The following is a 19,689-nucleotide window of genomic DNA, read 5'->3' as shown; positions in this document are numbered from 1 at the left end:
AACATGCCAGACACATGTACATTTACATGCAACTGTTTGTGATTGCACAAAGAACTATATTTGTATAAAGAAATACTGACTTATTCAAAATTCCACTCTCCTTAAATTACTCCACTAATCACAAAACTTTTCCAAATCATAATGTTGTTGAAACATCTGCATTAAATGAGAACCTTTCTTTGATAGAAACCAAATGCAACTGCATTTCTAAAAAGTTTCCTTAGAATTTGGACCTTGAGAATTCTGGGAAAATGTCTTTGTGAGGCACACATAAAAGACTGTTTGCTGAATCACTCAAGCATTTTAAGACTGTCTAGCAACATATAAGTTTTTAAATAAATTTTCTGGAAATTCCTAAGAAACAGAATATAGTCCTAGGAATTTCCAGTTGTATTTTTAGCTCTTCCGGTCACAAACCTTCACCTGTCTTCCAAGTAAAGTGTCTTAATTGTTATGTTCACACATTGAAAACAATGACTCACTGAAACTACAGGAATTTTGTTTACTGGAGAATGTAAACAAGAACAGAGTTTCACTTGGGTGATATCATTGATACCACATAGAAATAACACACACACACCATTTTAACAATGTATCTCAAAGTAAACTCTCCCATAAATGATCCTTTTCTACTACAGGCACAAGGCCTGAAATTGATGGGGAGTGGGCTAGTCAAGAACATTGCTCCCCAGTGCACAACTAGTACTTATTTCATTGGCCCTAAAAGGATGAAGGCAAAGCTGATCTTGGCAAAATTTGAACTCAGAATGCAAAGACAGATGAAATGCTGCTAAGCATTTTGCCTGGCATGCTAATGGTTCTGGCAGCTTGGCACTTTAATTCTCCTATACATAAAATCTTGAATGGAAAAGATCTAAGGGCTACCTGTAGGATGTGAGCCACATGTTTGCACTCATGACAAATGTGTTAACCAATTACAATAAAGTAATTTTTACTCCTTCTACCAATACATACATAATAAGACATTATTTATAACTGTATCCACTACAAGGTACACCATTAAAATGCTATATTTAAATACTTCTTAATGCATCTACATTTATATTCCTAATGTAAACAGGCCTCAATTCTCACTTGTATGACTAAAGTATGTAATTTGATGGAAGAGAGACCAATGATTACTTTAGTGTAATAGGTTAGCACATCTTTTTCCAAGGGATTTATTTCTCAAAGCTTTTACATTTGTTTTCTGATGTAAACATGTTTGTACACACACACACACAAACATTCATATATATTGATAAACATAAGATGTGCAGCAATATCAAAGGAAGGCTAATTGGGAAGATGGTTTTTGTGTGTGGCAAATGCTCAGGGGCAATAAACACTGAAAACGTGCAGCGAACAGCTTCCGTCACATTCCTGGGGGAAAAAACTACAAGTAGATGATAGTTTCCGTTACCTATTTGACCAAGTTAGTAGCGGAGTGGATGCTCTGAAAGTGTAGCTGCTACAGTAAGGATAGCCTGGGCAACATTCAGAGAGCTCCTACGGCTGCTGATAACAAAGGGCCTCTCGCTCAGAGTAGAAGGTAGGCTGTATGACGCATGTGTGCAAACAGCTATGCTGCATGGCAGTGAAACATGGGCTGTGAGTGTTGAGGACATGCATAAGCTTGCAAGGAATGAAGCCAGTATGCTCCGCTGGATGTGTAATGTCAGTGTGCATACATGACAGAGTGTCAGCACCTTGAGAGAAAAGTTGCACTTAAGGAACATTAGATATGGTGTGGAAGAGAGAGGACTGTGCTGGTATGGTGATGTGTTGTGAATGGATGAGGATAGTTGTGTGAAAAAGTGTCACACCCTAGCAATTGAGGGAACCTGCAGAAGAGGTAGACCTGGGATGAGGTGGTGAAGCATGACCTTTGAACATTGGGGCTCACTGAGGTAATGGCAAGTGACTGAGACCTTTGGAGATATGTTGTGCTTGAGAAGATCCAGCAAGCCAAGTGAGACCATAACTGTGGTCTATGCCAATGCTGTATAACCAGCCCAGTTAAGAGTACCCTTCAATCATTGGACAATAAACTATGCTTGCGAATATCAGTTGAAGCAAGTGAAATTGCTGTTGTGGCCGATGACAGTACCGCCTGATTGGCACCCGTGCCAGTGGAACGGTAAAAGCACCATTTGAGTGTGATCGTTACCAGGGCCGCTGATTGGCTCCTGTGCCGGTGCACGTAAAAAAAGCACCATTCGAGTGTGGTCGTTGCTAGTGCCGGACTGGCTCCTGTGGCAGGTGGCATGTAAAAAGCACCATTTGAGCGTGGCTGATGCCAGTACCGCCTGACAGGCATGTAAAAGCACCCACTACACTCTCAGCGTTATTGGCGTTAGGAAGGGCATCCATCTGTAGAAACTTTGCCAGATCAGATTCGAGACTGGTGCAGCCCTCTGGCTTGCCAGCCTTCAGTCAAACCCATGCCAGTATGGAAAGCGGATGTTAAACGATGATGATGATATATATATATATATATATATATATATATATATATATGTATATTATATATGTATGTAGATATATGTATATACATATATGTATGTATATATATATATATATTATTATATATGTAGATACACATATATGTATGTATATATATATATATTGTTATATATATATATATATATATATATATATATATATATATATATATATATATATATATATGACCTTGAGCTTAAATTAGAAACTGTTATTATCAATGAATGAGTGTCTGTGATGGATCGCTGACTGCACACATAAACTCTTACAACATACAGTGGGTACTCTTTTCTCTCCATATATATATATATATATATATATATATATATATATATATATATATTGCATCATGTTGAACTGTTATTCCTACATTTTTTCTTTTCTTCTCAGTCCTTTCTGTTGAAGAGCATACGCTCAAAATGTCGGGGATTTTTCCATTCTTCCTGAATCTTAAACTAATACACCTGCTTGTTGTTCCTTCACCTGTCTTCGTCTTTCGCTTCCAATAAATTTGAACTGTATATATATTGGCGCATGTGTGGGTGTATCGCAAGACGTTTGCGTCCTGAACACATGGTTCAGGGATCAGGGTTCAGTCTCACTGTGTGGAACCTTGGGGCAAGTGTCTGTTACTATAGCCTCGGGCTATAGTGGATTTAGTAGACAGAAACTGAAAGAAGCCAGTTGTGTGTCTGTGTGTGTGTATGTTCGTGCCTGTGTTTGTCCCCCACCACTGCTTCACAACCGGTGTTGTGTTTTACGTTTCTGTAACCTAGCGGTTCGGTAAAACCGACTTATAAAATAAGTACTGGGTCGATTTGTTCGACTAAAATTTTACAAGGTAGTAGCCCCAGCATGGTTGCAATCTAATGTGAAACAAATAAAAGATAAAAGATAAGATAAGCCAGAAACAAATATGTTTAGCTTTTTTCTTTTTAAGCTTTGCATTGTGGATCCATAAATAGACTAGTGTGGGTGTGTGTCAAAATAATAAATTAAAATATATACCAGTCGACAAGGTAGTCTCTACGCAGTCACTCGAACTGCTACACGCCAGAAATATCAGCTAAGTTTCTTCGAATTACCTTAACCGTTTAAAAAAATAATAAAGGCGAAACCACATTGTGCTATGTAATCGTAACTATAAAATAATAGAAAAATAAGTTACGGTTGAAACAACTTTGATCACAGGTTTTACTCAATCGGAGGTGACTTTGGATCAAAACACCAGTTCCTATACATGCAGTCGTATAATAGGTAGTTCCATTATAGTTGGTATATATGCAAGCAGTTTTCTCATTTATAACGTCTGAGCAGAGACAGATACTTTTTTTCTTTTTAAAACAAAGGATCTATTTATGCTTTCTATCTTACAAAAAAAAAAAAAAAAGCTTGAAAGACAAATTTTAATATTTAAAACAAAAAATAGCAAATCATGCTTTGTTATTGTTTAGTTTCAGGTCAACCTGAATGAACAGACAGACCTACGCATTCCAATGTTGACTGTCACGTCAATTTTTTTTTTTTTTAGACAGTAGCTAAATTAGCTAATGTATTCTTTCTTTTCTTTTCTTTATTAGATAATGCATTGAAGAGTATAATTTGCGGGTGATTCGGTTGCTATTTCTAGCAGGTGGAAACTACTGCGTTAGCTGGATTTGAAATCTTCTATCTAAGCTTGTTTATAAATATACGAATCTCATTTTTATCACCAGATAAGAGTAGTAATTAGACAAACATTAATTCATCTTATTCTGTTATTCTCTTCTCTGTCGTTCAAAACAAGTAAAAACGGGAGAGAAGGCCTGATGTGTGAAGATACAGCATATAACTGCACAGTTTAGTTTGAAGAAGGTTAATGTATGGAATAAGGTAGGTGCGGTCACATGCACCCAGCTGTATACAAACGTAGTAGAAACCACTGTCGACTTCGCTTTTCTATCTATCAATCGATACATCCAACTGCCTATCAATCAGATCGTCAATCTGAGAGTCTTTAGTTCCCGATTATTTTATTTTTGATAAATCTACAATCGATTTCAAAAAAACAGTGTCGATGGAAACTTTCTAGAGTTTAATTTACAACTGTTTCAGTACGACACAGAAATAAGGAAAATCCCCAAATGGGTGGACAGCTTTCGCTTTTAAATAGCAAACCGGTACCAAGGTGATGAACGATAGATTAAATAAATGATAGTACCAGACAAGACAAACAGACAAAACTTATTTGCTGTTTTGTTATTTAATAGTAATATGACATTTACGATATAACTATTTATCAATGTTTTAGCCTAGAGCGAAAAGACCTTATGACAAAAAAACAATCAATCTAGCCATAACCATCCAGTCATTGAAAGAAGTATCTAGAACTACATTATATAAAGTGGTTTACTTTTTTTAAGTTTATGAAACGTGTATTTGAAAAGAGAGTTGAATAATAATTTTAGCAGGCCGAACGACCGCATAGAAGTTCTCTGTTGGTACCATTATGTAACTATTTAGTTTTCTGAAATCGATAAAATATGTAGTCTTGATGGGAGGAGAGGTGGGGGGGCAATGTAATTGATTATTCCCTAGAAGGCGGAGACACAGCATGGCCAGTCTGGTAACCGGAACCGGTAAAAGAACATACTGGTTAAAGAAAAAATTATATAATATTGTTAACAGTTATATAATAACAGTGTTAATATTGTGTATAGTGTCTTCTGAAGTTCGGGATTTTTTTAGTTAGTTGGTAATCATAAAGAGGCACTGCAAAACTATGTATCAGATTATAAAGGTAGAAAGAAGCCGAATATATGTAGGTTAGCATTCAGGTCGATCCAGAAGGCACAGAGATTCTGCAACAACCTGAGGGAGAATGTTTGTGAGTTAGAACTACAGGTAACAAATAAAAAAAAAAAGATCTTTAAATCGATATGAGATATGAATAAAAAAATCTTTTATAAAAATAGAATTGTAACTAAAATACCGGGGAAAACCAATGGAAAAAGCCAACGAGACAACAATCTATTTTAACCTTGCTAATAACAAACAACGCTAATAAAACCGATAGATTTCAAAATATAGAATATTTAGAGATTTAATGTAAATAAGACCGATATTTCATGATAGATTCTTATAATGGTTAATTATTTAACGAATAAGGCCACGATATTCATTACATAAAATTCTTACGTAAAAATACAAACAGAATATAGATTAATAAAAAAAAAAATTATCTTCGTATTCAACCTCATATGCGACTTATATAAATAGATGAATAATAAAAGGTATTCATAAAAATTAGGTATAAACTTACTCCAAGGGATTTAAAGACAGCAGATGTAGGGTCAATGTTCCGAGAGGACCACATGCACGCTACAGTATCCATGAATATGATCAGACTGAAGGGTGATTCATGCGACCTCTGTGTAAAGGTAGATAACTCTCGACAACCAGGTCACAATAACACAACCGATTGTTAATAAAAGTAATTGATCTTCGAAATTAATTTCCCCAAAGCGGGTTTTGCGAAAATTCTGTGGTGTTACCAGAGATAAGATGGTCTTTAATAAAATTCAATAAAAATATATTTTATAAATAAAAAAATTACTATGAAGCATTTTCAAAATAAGACGTATTTTATTTTTATACGAATACGTTTTCTTTCTCGGATAATATTTGTTTCATTTCACTTCTAATTAAGATTTTGGTTGCAATGGTTATCTGTAAAATATAGATTTGTGTTCAGCGATTTTTTTCAAAATCCTACAATGATTCCACGACAAAGAAAGTTTGAAAACTGTTGTTCCATACCTTCGTTCAACATGCTAGAAACAATATATAGCATCGATGAATATATTATCGATATCTGATTATTAAAATATTAGTTTAGCCGTCACTCGTAAGTTGGCATGACCTGCGAGCTTGTGCTATGCGTTTGCTAATTGTTTTATGTTCCTATGTTGTCTCGAGCAGACAGACAGCTCTTAACCCAGCTGAACATCGAGAATGTGACAATCGGAAAACGAAAGAGTTGTAACAATGGCTTATTCAATCAAGGCACACATGGAGTCTAAACAACAACAAAAACAACATATCCTGAAGTCAACGAGAGGCTATGTTGCCGTTGTTGTGGTGGTAGTTGTTCACTCTAAGAAACGAGATCAAGAGAAGTGTCTTGAAGGGGACAATGTCAGTCATGTTTCCTTCAACAACTCAAAGACACCCCTACGTATATGTATTAATTATTGACTCCTTCCTCACCCACTCTTAACATGGACTGTGTGCTACTTGAACCTAAGCATTAGCAAAACAACCAAGTGATCTCCTCCCTACAAGCAGCATTATAGGCCTCCTGTCTTAGCAACATTATAAGCTCCATGGTAAATCAATGTCTTAGATCCTATAGTATTTGTTTATTGACAGTAAGCCACAGAATACATAGATCAGAATTGGGCACCTAGAGCTGCGAGGCACAAGGGCAACTTTCCAGTGTTTCCACACCTTAAGACGGCCCTGCCCACAGGTAGCATACATGAGATTATCATTGCAACATCAAGATTATAATGGTAACATCAAGTATCACAAAACTCATTGAATGCAGAAGATTGTTTCTATTGATATGTACATTAGGCTGTTCATTGTTCAACATGCATGATTACACACACACACACACACATGCACACACAACTATACATTTCATTTGCAATATAAAATTTTGCCTTTAGTAAATTTTTTAATTGTAACCTGAGCACTTTGGTATGTATGAGATTGACACACACTCTCTCTAAATGGTGTTACCCCCAATGTTGGTATAAATTCTATGTGTCACCATCACTGATGATATCTCTTGAGAAATAAACATCTACAATATAGAAAAAAACCCCAGATATTGATTCAGAGAAATGCAAAGCTTTATAAAGTTTGGAGACTCCTTGTTAAAGCATATGTATTTTGTAAGTACTTTGACGCCCTAGCAAATTCTACATCATAAGCTGTAGCTTGCTTAGCTTCTGCGTAAATCCAATGCTGATTGTGAAAACAATATTACCAAAATTGATCTTACTCCTCACATCCAGAAAATACTGCAGACCCTCCAATATACTCCATCACCCACCAATCTTGCATCCTTACATTGCATAAAACTCAAGTAAAATCTACAATAGAGCACTGCTCTCAATATAGAACAGTCTTTCTCTCTGTCTCTTTCTGTCTCTGTCTGTCTGCCTGCCTGCTTGTCTGTCTGCTTGTCTATCTGTCTGTCTGTCTCTGTCTGTCTGTCTGTCTGTCTCTCTCTCTCATACACACATACACACATAGACCACATCCTCCAAAATGTCTGCTTCACTGATTTTCATAAAATTACTTTCTGACACACTTCAACTGGCTCATAGAAGTGCTGTCTCCTCTCTCTATCTCTCTCTCTGCCTTTTCTACTGTTGTGGTCTCTCCTCTTTAGAGCTATCTGGTGTTTTGTCACTTCCTCACAGGCTCTGATAACTCACATACCTCTCCTCCTTTCACCACCTGTGTCACATTCAGTTTCCCATTTCTACAATAACAAGTATTCCAAGTCTTTCTTCCCCAGAACATCAGTACACTGAAATTCCAACTCACAACATGTGAGATGGAATCTCAGCAGTTGTTGAATATTAACTATATCAATCTCACCAGTGAAGTATCTTCAACTCAGAACTTAAAAAAAAAAATTCTGTAAAAGGATGTGGCCTATTGATTAGGATATTGTACTTACAATCATAAGATCATGGTTTCAATTTCTAAACTAAGCAGTGTGTTATGTTCTTGTGCAAAACACTTCATTTTACACTGTTCCTGTCCCACTCATCTGTAAATGAGTTCCCGTAATATCTGGAAAGTTAACCCTGCAACAAACCAGCATCTTATTCAAGGAGAGGAGGAGCATTGTAAACTCAGTCACTTATACATCATAGAAACCATGGTTTAATGAACCCCTAGGATTCATAACTGAGTAAAGTAAGTATTAATTATGTGAATTCGACTATACAACTTTGCTAAAAATTGTATCCTTGTGATCAGAAATTTCCTTCAGAGCTAGAAAATATTTCAGCCCTTATCAATTGCTGACATTCTACAAAATTCAAAGGAAAACCCTCATTTTGACTCTTCTACATTTACTGCAAAGGCTAATCAAGTAATTAGATAATGACATTAATCTTCACCCTGGTCCACATGTCACTCTCACTTCTCCTTTCCTCTTTTGTACTGTGGTTCTCATTTCAGTCTTTCTCTCTACCCTTCGTTCTTCATCTAGTTCCTAGGATTGGCAACACTGGAATTCCTTCCCAACCCAGTGATTTTTTTCTTTTTCCTTTCACTTCATAGATTTTAACCTCTTTCCCATCTCACTTCATCTTGATCTTGCTAATAAACTTTGATCAAGTTACTCTCTCACTCTTTATTTCCTAGTCTTTCTCTCTACCCTTCGTTCTTCATCTAGTTCCTAGGATTGGCAACACTGAAATTCCTTCCCAACCCAGTGATTTTTTTCTTTTTCCTTTCACTTCATAGCTTTTAACCTCTTTCCCATCTCACTTCATCTTGATCTTGCTAATAAACTTTGATCAAGTTACTCTCTCACTCTTTATTTCCTAGTCTTTCTCTCTACCCTTCGTTCTTCATCTAGTTCCTAGGATTGGCAACACTGAAATTCCTTCCCAACCCAGTGATTTTTTTCTTTTTCCTTTCACTTCATAGCTTTTAACCTCTTTCCCATCTCACTTCATCTTGATCTTGCTAATAAACTTTGATCAAGTTACTTCCTCACTCTTTATTTCCTCCTCCATTGTTCACTTCATACACTACTCACACCACTTATTGGTTTTTCTCTTTTATCCTCACATAACCTCACATCCACATCATTCCTTTATTCTATTTTTCATTACCATTTTATAACTAATGCAATAACACTTCTATATATTCTTATTCAATAACGCTTCTTATTCTTATTCTCAGATGAAGGACAAGTGCTCGAATGATAAAACTGAAATCTTCCACACACTTTTATATGCATTAAGATCATTACCAGACACAGATCATCACCACTTTCCTAAGATCCCCAATCTTACATTATGAATATTCAAACTGAACATCAACAATTGATTTTGCCCATCTGGAAAGAGCAACAAAGCTTTATGAGGGCAGTACTCTGCTCTACTGACGGATTAATAAGAAAATTCCTGCACTAATTTCTAAATTTGGTACGTCACATGTTTGCAAAGAATGAGTATAATTGATGAATCCTACCATTTGACTGATTATTATTATTATTATTATTATTATTATTTTTCCCTTTTAGCTGTTGACATTCAATGATTTGTGTAGATTCCCATGAATGCAGTAGTGGAACAAAAGATGGGTAATTATTTCAACAATACCAGATATGAAGATGGAATCAACAGGGAATTTGTGTAAGTGCTTAGAGTTTAGAAAAAGTCAGTTGAAATGTCTAAATCAATTCCATGTTGGATTTGGATAACCAAAGACATCAATGGGAATATACTGTGGAATTCCTTTGTGACTGGAGAACAGTTCAAAACCATGGATCCTGCTGGTTGCCCACTGGTTTCCCCTCATTTGAATAATTTGAGCAATAACAAAAAAAAAAAACAAAAAAAAAGTGCAATGTTTCATAAAAAGTGGAAATATCTGGTATAGACACAGGTGGAACTGTAAACACTATGCAAGACTTTCTTAAACTTTGATATGTCACATTTACCGTTGTTGTTATCACAGACTCTATTGATGGAGCTTTTTGTTTCTTTGTTAGACTCCAGCCCCCACCTTCTAGAAAGAATACTAATAAATAGAACAGAAAAGATGTACATACGTACATACACAGACACACATGCACGCAGGCATACATATACATATTAAAATGAAAAAAGCTGCTGATATTGGACTAGGGGAGGTAATTATGTAAGTACATACCGCAGGCTAACGAGTTTGCACTATATTTATATATAGGTTAGGTTATGGCAAGGAAAAGAAAGATAATGATGCCGACAATTGTGGTCGTCGTCATCATCATCACTGCGATAAAAATAAGCGCATACATTCCCTCTTCAAACCACATTCTATGTTATATGGTATTCCTTAGAGTGTAATTATGTCTTTGACACCCAACAAAATTTGTTCATTCTTCTACCCATGCATACACTCTTATGTAGGTTATATCTCCCTTCCTTCCCACTTAACTTTCTACATGCATGCACTCAATTAAGATGAGAGGTAGTGGTTTGGAGAGTACAGATTTCAAACCGGTACCTGACTGACGTCATATTTTGGGCAATGGGTGCTCAGGTTTTACATCAACAAGCAAACGAAGGAGAGAACCTTTATTTGGTTGCTAAACCTATGAGAGAAAGCAGCCATATTTCTCTCAGCATCACTGTTTACCATCTTATAAATACAGGACACATTGTATGTTGGACACAGTCAACGGAAAACTTTATACCAAAAACATAGAAGATTAAGGCTGAAATGTCTTTGGCCATATGTTAGCTAAACAACAATATACAACATATATACCATAGACCAGATTTGTTCTGCTTCTACGGACAGAGAACTTAGAAGCTTTCTCTCGTAAGGACGACATTATGGTTCCCTTCTAGAGAGTCAAAGCACTGTCATTGTCGCCGCCGTTGTCGTCACCTCCATCACCGCCGCCATTGTTGTCAGCCTCATCGCTGCTGTTGCCGTCGTTGTCTCATCCTCGACTTTTCCATACTTGCACAGGTTGGATGGAATTCAGTGAAGCAAATTTCTTTTGATTGCCAAATGTCCTTCCTGTCGCCGACCTCATCTGTTTCCAAGTAACGTAATATTGCAAGGTAACATGACCAAGCATGCTTTCACAGGAGAATGGAGGCAGGGTACACTGCCTGAAGGATGGTACTGCTTTTTTGTAGCTATTGTATGTTGGTTGGCCTAGGCGTATAGTTGAAGACACTTGTCCAAAGTGCCACACAGTGGGACTGAACGAAAAATCTTATTCTAGTAGCTACACTCTCAGATCATCCATCCTCGCTACCGACTTGGTCACTTAGGTAACGGAAGCTATCAACTACTTCTAGTTTTTCCCTCTGGTATGTAATGGAAGCTGTTTTCTGCACACTTTCAGTGTTTATTGCCCCTGAGCATTTGCCGCACACAAAAACTATCTTTCCAGTTAACCTTCCTTTGATATAGCTTGCCTTTTCTACAGATCGAGAACAGCCATCTACCTGAAGGGATCTGTGATTTGTCTGCCTTCCTACTTATTAAGACTTTGGTTTTTGCTACATTGACATTAAGGCCCTTTGATTCTAGACCTTGCTTCCACACCTGAAACTTCTCTTGTAGTTCTGATAGTGACTCAGCTATTAGAGCAAGGTCATCAGCATAGAGAAGCTCCCAGGGGTATCCTGTCTTGAATTCCTCTCTTACTGCCCGGAGGACTATGAGGAATAAGAGGGGGCTGGGGATTGATCCTTGGTGGACTCCTACACCTATTCTTTACTATACTCATTGCCAACCCTCACCTTACTGACAGCCTCCCTGTACATGGCTTGCACAGCTTTCACTAACCACTCATCTAATATATATGTATATATATATATATATATATATATATATATATATATATATATATGATATATATATATATATATATATATATATATATATATATATATATATATATATATATATATATAAATTTCAAATAAAGGTTACAAACCTCAATAAGGGATAATAAAATCCTATGAAAATACTGGTTAGTTGCCTATTTAAAAAGTGTTGAATATTACTATTAATATTCAACTGTAAGGTAAGTAGATAAACTGTGGTTTATATGTATTTTAAGAAGATAAGAAAACAGAGAGATAATTAATAATTATTTATTAATTAAAAAATTAGACATCATCTCTGACAGCTGTTTCAATTCCAAACCTTTAGAAATTAATTACCATAATTACCATAATTAAAACCATTTAAAAGTCAAATCTCATCAGAGTTGGCTAAAGATATACAGTTAGGTGTTCATATTCCTGCTTGTTGAGTATACAGCTCCGAACCATTAACTGATAAAATTTATATATAAAGAACATGGTATAAACTTAACAAAGGGAAGGAAGGTAGTGTATTTATTGGAATGTTTATAGGTAATGATGATAATTAATTAATAAACTAATCTATATCCATTGAATCTCTCCATTTTCAAACTTAATAATTATATATCTATCTATACATATATAAATAGCAATCTGTTTGGTTGTCTGTTTGTTTGTGTCAAGTTGCCGTCTACACCTGTTTATGAATCTTAATGAAACTTTGCATACATGTTAAGCCAATATCTAGTTTGTTACTAGGCTCATTGTAGTTTAATAAAAATCTATAATTGGACACCTAGGGCCCCTAGAAGGGGTCCAGATAGACCCATCTATTTTATTTTAACGGCCAAGGGGAAATAACTCATTCATTTTTCTTTATTTTTCTCTTTTGTTCACTGGTCATTCTCCCTCCATTTATTAGAGAAGCATATCTTTTCTACTCTAGGCACAAGGTCCAAAATTTTGGGGGAGGGTGAGGGTAGTCAATTAGATCAACCCCAGTATGCAACTGGTACTTAATTTATTGACCCCGAAAGGAGGAAAGGCAAAGTCGACCTCGGCAGAATTTGAACTCAGAATGTAAAGACAGATGAAATACCACTAACATTTTGCCCAGCAAGCTAACGTTTCCACCAGCTCACCACCTTATTAGAGAAGCAATATCATTAGAGTGACCGGTTGCCAGTGGTTACGTTGTATAAATAGAGAGTAATTAATAATTATTTATGAATTAAAAAATTAGACATCATCATGTATATGTTTGTGTGTCTGTGTTTGTCCCCCCAACATTGCTTGACAACTGATGCTGGCGTGTTTATGTCCCCGTAACTTAGCGGTTCGGCAAAAGAAACCGATAGAATAAGTACCAGGCTTCCAAAGAATAAGTCCTGGGATCAATTTGCTCGACTAAAAGGTGGTGCTCCAGCAGGGTCGCAGTCAAATGACCGAAACAAGTAAAAGAGAAAAAAGAGAAATCATCTCTGAGAGATGTTTCAAGAAGTTGTCAGACAAGGTCAGTGATTTTACTATCAATCTAATCCCTGTCCAAAGTCAATATATAAATTTAATGACATTTCATAAACCTACCTAAGATCTTTCATTTAAAGCAAATTTGAGTAAAATCTGACCATGGGTTATGGTTTGTAAATTTTACCATTAATGTACTGCTTCCATATCAACTGTGCAAACATTTTTCAAAATATTACATTTTATTTGGTATAAATCAAGTTGAGTATGTTTATTTCATAGTATTTGAACTGTTAGAATGAAAATAGAGGTACATGTATCGTTCTCTAGGCCTCTTCAGAGATTTACAAAGTTCATGGAGTTAATTTTCAATATACAAATATAAACATATAAAAAAAAAAACATATCAAAATCATAAAAACTCACATATATATGCATATATATGCATATGCATGCATACTCTGACATATATAGATATACATAAATAAATAAACATAAATACATGAATATATATATGTACACTTAAGTGTACATATATATAAACGTGTATACATGCACACCAATGAGTCAATTGTTATTGTTATTATACATAAGGACACATATATATACCCAACCACATATCCATACATACACATATGTGTACATAAGCATTCCCATACATACATGTTCCCTGGTACATAAGCTTTAGTTGCGTTTGGAAAGGAGGACCGGTGTATTGGTTCCTATCACTATATTTCCAGCAGTCCTGTTTATGATGCAGGAATTTATATAGAAAGATATTTCGTGAGCATTGTTATAATAATAATAAGGATCTTTTCCTTTTGACTGGCACATAGAAAAAATAATTTTTTGTAACTAAACACTTTCAAATTTCGTATACTGGTAGAATGTGTCATTTAAAACATCATTTACTCTTGGCGTTTTTAAGAAAATTCTTTATTTTCGAAGTTATTTCGTGTTAAAGTTGTCGTATTTTGGTAATTTCAACCAATCAATGATTGATTGAAATCTATCATTTTCTTTCAGATTTTATCAGTTTTATCATAAATGGATTTGTTTTCATTGATTCCATGTTCGCTCCAAGCAAAGAACATATTCAACATGTTATTTTTAATGAATTTCAAAAAGGAAATAGTGCAAGTGTAGCAGCAAAATCACTCCAAAATACTTATGGTGATGATGTAATGACTGAAAGAACATGCAGAAGATGGTTTTCCCTATTCAGAAATGGGGAACTACAGCCTGCAAGATGAGTCAAGAGAAGAACACTCTAGAAGTTTGAAGCCTGATGCACTGGAAGTCACTGTTGATGCAAATCCAGCTGTTACAGTCCAAGAACTAAGTATGGTCTTTGACATGAGCCATACCACCATTCATCATAAATTGAAAAGGCTTTGTAAAATATGAAAGGCTGGAAAATGGGCCTATATGGTCTCTCTGCAGACAATCACAAACAATGTATTGACTGCTGTGCACCATTGCAATCTTGTGAGCTGCAATTGCTTTTTTGAGTAGAGTCATTACTGGAGATGAAGATTGGATACTTTAGAATAATGTTAGGTGAAAACTTTAGTGGCACAGTCATGGTGAAGAGCCAAATCAGTAGTTCAGAAGTGGCCTGCATCCAAGGAAGATTCTTCTAAATGTATGGTGGGATATGCTTGGAATAATTCATCAAGAGCTGCTAGATGGTAGTCAAACAATAACAGCCAATGTATATTGCCAACAGCTAACACAGTAGATTTGCAGCAGAAACGTCCATCCTTAACAAAGAGAAAAATGAATCATGCTTCAACATGACAATGCTAAACCTGACACTGCTCAAGAGACCAAAGATCTCCCGGAAATATATGCCTGGGAAATTATGCACTGCCTGCCACGTTCTTCAGACATTGCACCTACAGACTACCATCTCTTTAGGAGTTTACAAAATCATTTGAGTGGACTCAGACTCACTTTAAGAGCATACAATACACACATGTGCACACACACACACACACACACACACACACACACACACGCTCATGCTGTGGTTATCACAAAATGAAAGTGAATCAAAGAAAAACATACTAAAAGAATGTGGACCATACTAAAATAGCAATTCTATGTGTATAAACGTAATGCAGGATGCTCAAAAGATATTAAGTTTAAGGGTTGAAGTCATGGTGGACAGCTCATCAGCCTTGTGGACAGCTGGTCAGACTCTATACAAAGACAAAAAATTGAAATTATCTATGTCGCGGACGTGAGGAAACGCTCAGAAATCGAAATATAAATCTTAACTTATAAAAACGTTAATGAGGACGGGTTGTCTCCCCTGAACCAGAGGATGAAACAACTTTTATAGATCCGAAAAAGCCTAACCGGCAAATACGAAATAATTAGAAGCCACAAATGGTTTCTACAAATAGAAGCCAAAGGTCATATGCCCGAAGTTGTCTCCATTTATGAAATTTATATTGAATAGATATCTACCCATCCATCTTCTCTTTTTACTATTCCTGTGAGCGTTTTGGGGGTAGATTCCTCAGGCACCTCCTACATAAAGTCCTATCAGAAGCAACAATCATTGCAGTTTTCAGCTGGATTTCCAAGAATAATTGACTGAGACTATGGATACTATCCAGCCATCTCATTCTTGGTCTGCTCCTTGGTCTCCATCTGGATGGTTTGGCTTGAAGAAAATTTGTTTGTGCAAATGGATTTGCACCATCACGAAATAGAATTAATCAATTGTTGGAAGAACAATGATGCATTAGGTGTTGTTTGTTTTTTTATTTTCTAACATAAAAATTAATGGATGAGAGAAAAAAATCTTTCCTTGAAGGAGGACATTGGCTAAAGTTGGTCTCAGCTTTGCAAACCAATATATAAATTACCAGTTCCACAAATTGGCCACCACTGCTTACAATCATGAATTGTACCAGAATTATACCACCTTTAGTACCTATCAAGAGCTACAAGGATTTGACTATTGACATTTATATGCATTTGTTGTGACATGGTGCCATGTCAGTATGAATCACTTATTTGTGAACTGGTTCTTCAGTGCCCTATCAACTAAATGATTTATTCTGAAATATAATACCCTTGTTATCTGAATCATCCTCATGTTCCCATCTATCTTCAATTTATGCACTGTATCTTTCAATAAGTTACAGATAATGTATTGGCAAACACTGCAAAAAGTAATGAATACATGTGTGCTGCAGAGAACTTCTATGTGGTCAGTCGATCTGCTAGAAATAACAGCAACAATCTCTTACAACTGTAACCTTACTGTCTTGAAAAGTAAAGGACACACTGGATAATGTAGTTTAAAGAAGTAAGAGTTGATCATGGATGGAATACCTTTTGATCAAAAGTCTGCTCAGTTAAGGCTGACATGAGGGTTTATCAATAATAATAACAATGAACAGATATTCTTTCTTTGAAACATGAAGTCAACAAATGACCTCTGGTGATTTCCTTAACAAGTACTCATTACTGAGATTAGTTTGGGGCGCTTATTAGCTGCTTATGTTTTACATGATCAATCTTCTACCAACACAGTTTACCATATAACTGTTACTGAAAACAATATTGAATATATAGGTGCAGAAGTGGCTGTGTGGTAAGTAGCTTGCTTACCAACCACATGGTTCCGGGTTCAGTCTCACTGCGTGGCACCTTGGGCAAGTGTCTTCTACTATAGCCTCGGGCTGACCAAAGCCTTGTGAGTGGATTTGGTAGACGGAAACTGAAAGAAGCCCTTCGTATATATGTATATGTATATATATATGTATGTATGTGTTTGTGTGTCTGTGTTTGTCCCCCCAACATAGCTTGACAACCGTTGCTGATGTGTTTATGTCCCCGTAACTTAGCGGTTCGGCAAAAGAGACCGATAGAATAAGTACTAGCCTTCCAAAGAATAAGTCCTGGGGTCGATTTGCTCGACTAAAGGCGGTGCTCCAGCATGGCCGCAGTCAGACGACTGAAACAAGTAAAAGGGTAAAAGAGTAAAGAGTATGATGTTTCACTTGAAATTGTTGAAAATGTTTTGACAAATATGACCAAAGTAGGTTGGTCTCTGCTTGCACATAGTCTTTTACAGTCAATAACACTTGTTGGTAAATTTAACCTGCTATATTTAGTATGCTGAATGACCACACAAAGGTATTATCATTGGCATTTATGTACATTGATATTTCTGATATAACTGAAATTACATATGTTGCATAAATTGAAAATAAATTAAAGATAAATGGTTATTGAATTACATTAACAACAATTATTTCCATGCAGTTTTCAAATTGTTTTTAGTGTATAAAGAAGCTAAGAATAGGTGCTAAACATATACAGGAAATATGATACACATTGACTATTATTTTTCGTATGTGTATTTCGTGTGCAAGATTCTTGATGTGGATACGTGTGTTGAAAGAAATACAATTAAACCTTGGGAGAGGCATTATGTTTATTACCGGCATAATGCCTCTCCCAAGGTTTAATTGACTATTATTATTATTATCATTAACTATCTCATCTTATCAGTAGTAATTCATTATGCAAAATCAGGTACAGCACAAAATAGTCGTCAACCATTCTATGTTTTGAGGTGAAACATGAAACAGAAATTTTAATTTGGAAGAATTTAACTGAATGAAATTAATTTGATAAAATTTAATAAAAACCTGCAAGTGATCAAAAAATATATAATAAACATAATAATATTATCAATACCTTAATATATAACACACACATGCATGCGCACACATACACACACACACACACACACACATGCACGTACGCACATACACACACACATGCACACATGCACATGCACAAACATGCACACACACACATATATATATTGCATAATCAATATATATATACACACTGTAAAGTGTTTAGGGTTAGGAAGAGCTTCCAGCTATAGAAACCATGCTAAAGGTAACACTGGAGCTTGACACAGCCCGGCAACTTGCCAGATCCTGTCAAACTGCCCAATCCATACCATATATATATCTGGCCAAAGTTTGCCAGGGAATCATGAACTGGCACATTCTCATATTCATTGGAATGTTTTCTTATAACGTTTAATTCATACATATATTCACCTGATGAAAACGTTTTCTTTCACATGATGTAACAATTCTATTCATCAATAAAAAACATGTCTGAAACAGCTGTAGCGAGTGAACGATTATCCATCTGTTGCTATTTGTTTATTATTAACCTTACACAGAACCTGAAATTAGTGTGGACATGGAGTCGCAGTACAACTGGTGCAGTATATTCAGTCGGATGCTTATAATTGTACATGCAACTGGAATAAAATTCCGTCTTTATTTCATAAAGTATGTATATGTTGCCCTAATTTTGTTTTGTACAATGATAGCAATTTCATTCACCTGACCTTGGTGCTTTGCTATTTAAAGACTTGATTCACTTGAATTCTGAGAAAAACAATGCAGATATGCATGCAGCTGTAAGGGGAAATCATTGAATTACCGTCCATGAGTTATCAGAGGATGTGCAGATTAGTTATGGTTCAGTTCAGTCCATTATCACTGAAGATTTGGGAATGAGATGCATGTTTGCCATGTTTGTGCCAAATCTACTTTCAGCTGACCAAAAAGACACTTGGGTTTCAGTTGTACAATTTCTCCTTGATTTGTGTCAAGAACGAAGAAAACTTTTTGGAAACTTTGCGTAGACCTCTGAGCAGGTATCGCTAAGCTTTTGACAAAATTTGATGCAGATTCTTTACTCAATTTTCTCTGTCATGGTCAATGAGACTATCACACACTACACACCTTCCTTCCGAGCATTGCTGTAAACAGCGGAAACATGCTTTAGCTTTATTACTACAGCAATATTCCGGATACTTATTGATCAAACCATGCATGTATGTATATATGTCATTGTTCAGTTTTATTTCAAAATTTCTTGCCAATAGAGAAAGAGTCAGTTTATAACCTGGATCCAAGGCTCGTCGTCGTCGTCGTCGTCATCGTCGTTTAACGTCCGCTTTCCATGCTAGCATGGGTTGGACAATTTGACTGAGGACTGGTGAAACCAGATGGCTACACTAGGCTCCAATCTCATTTGGCAGAGT

The 19,689-nt window shown here is 35.9% G+C and overlaps 1 protein-coding gene across 11 annotated transcripts in view; it reads right to left on the bottom strand.

Annotated features, from left to right (window-relative positions):
- LOC106868837 (mitochondrial proton/calcium exchanger protein) overlaps window positions 1-5,893 on the bottom strand; it is a 75,778-nt gene extending 69,885 nt beyond the window's left edge. For all 11 annotated transcript variants that reach the window (XM_089341978.1, XM_089341970.1, XM_089341971.1 and 8 more), the window contains exon 1: window positions 5,807-5,893. The gene's annotated coding sequence lies outside the window, so the exon portion shown is untranslated. The remainder of the gene's footprint in view (window positions 1-5,806) is intronic.
- Window positions 5,894-19,689: the final 13,796 nt, after the last annotated feature.

The sequence above is a fragment of the Octopus bimaculoides genome, chromosome 2, assembly GCF_046866305.1.
Source record: "Octopus bimaculoides isolate indiv1 chromosome 2, ASM4686630v1, whole genome shotgun sequence".
Classification (NCBI taxonomy): domain Eukaryota; kingdom Metazoa; phylum Mollusca; class Cephalopoda; order Octopoda; family Octopodidae; genus Octopus; species Octopus bimaculoides.
The sequence above is the reverse complement of the archived record's forward strand: the minus strand, read 5'-3'. Positions and strand labels throughout refer to the sequence as shown.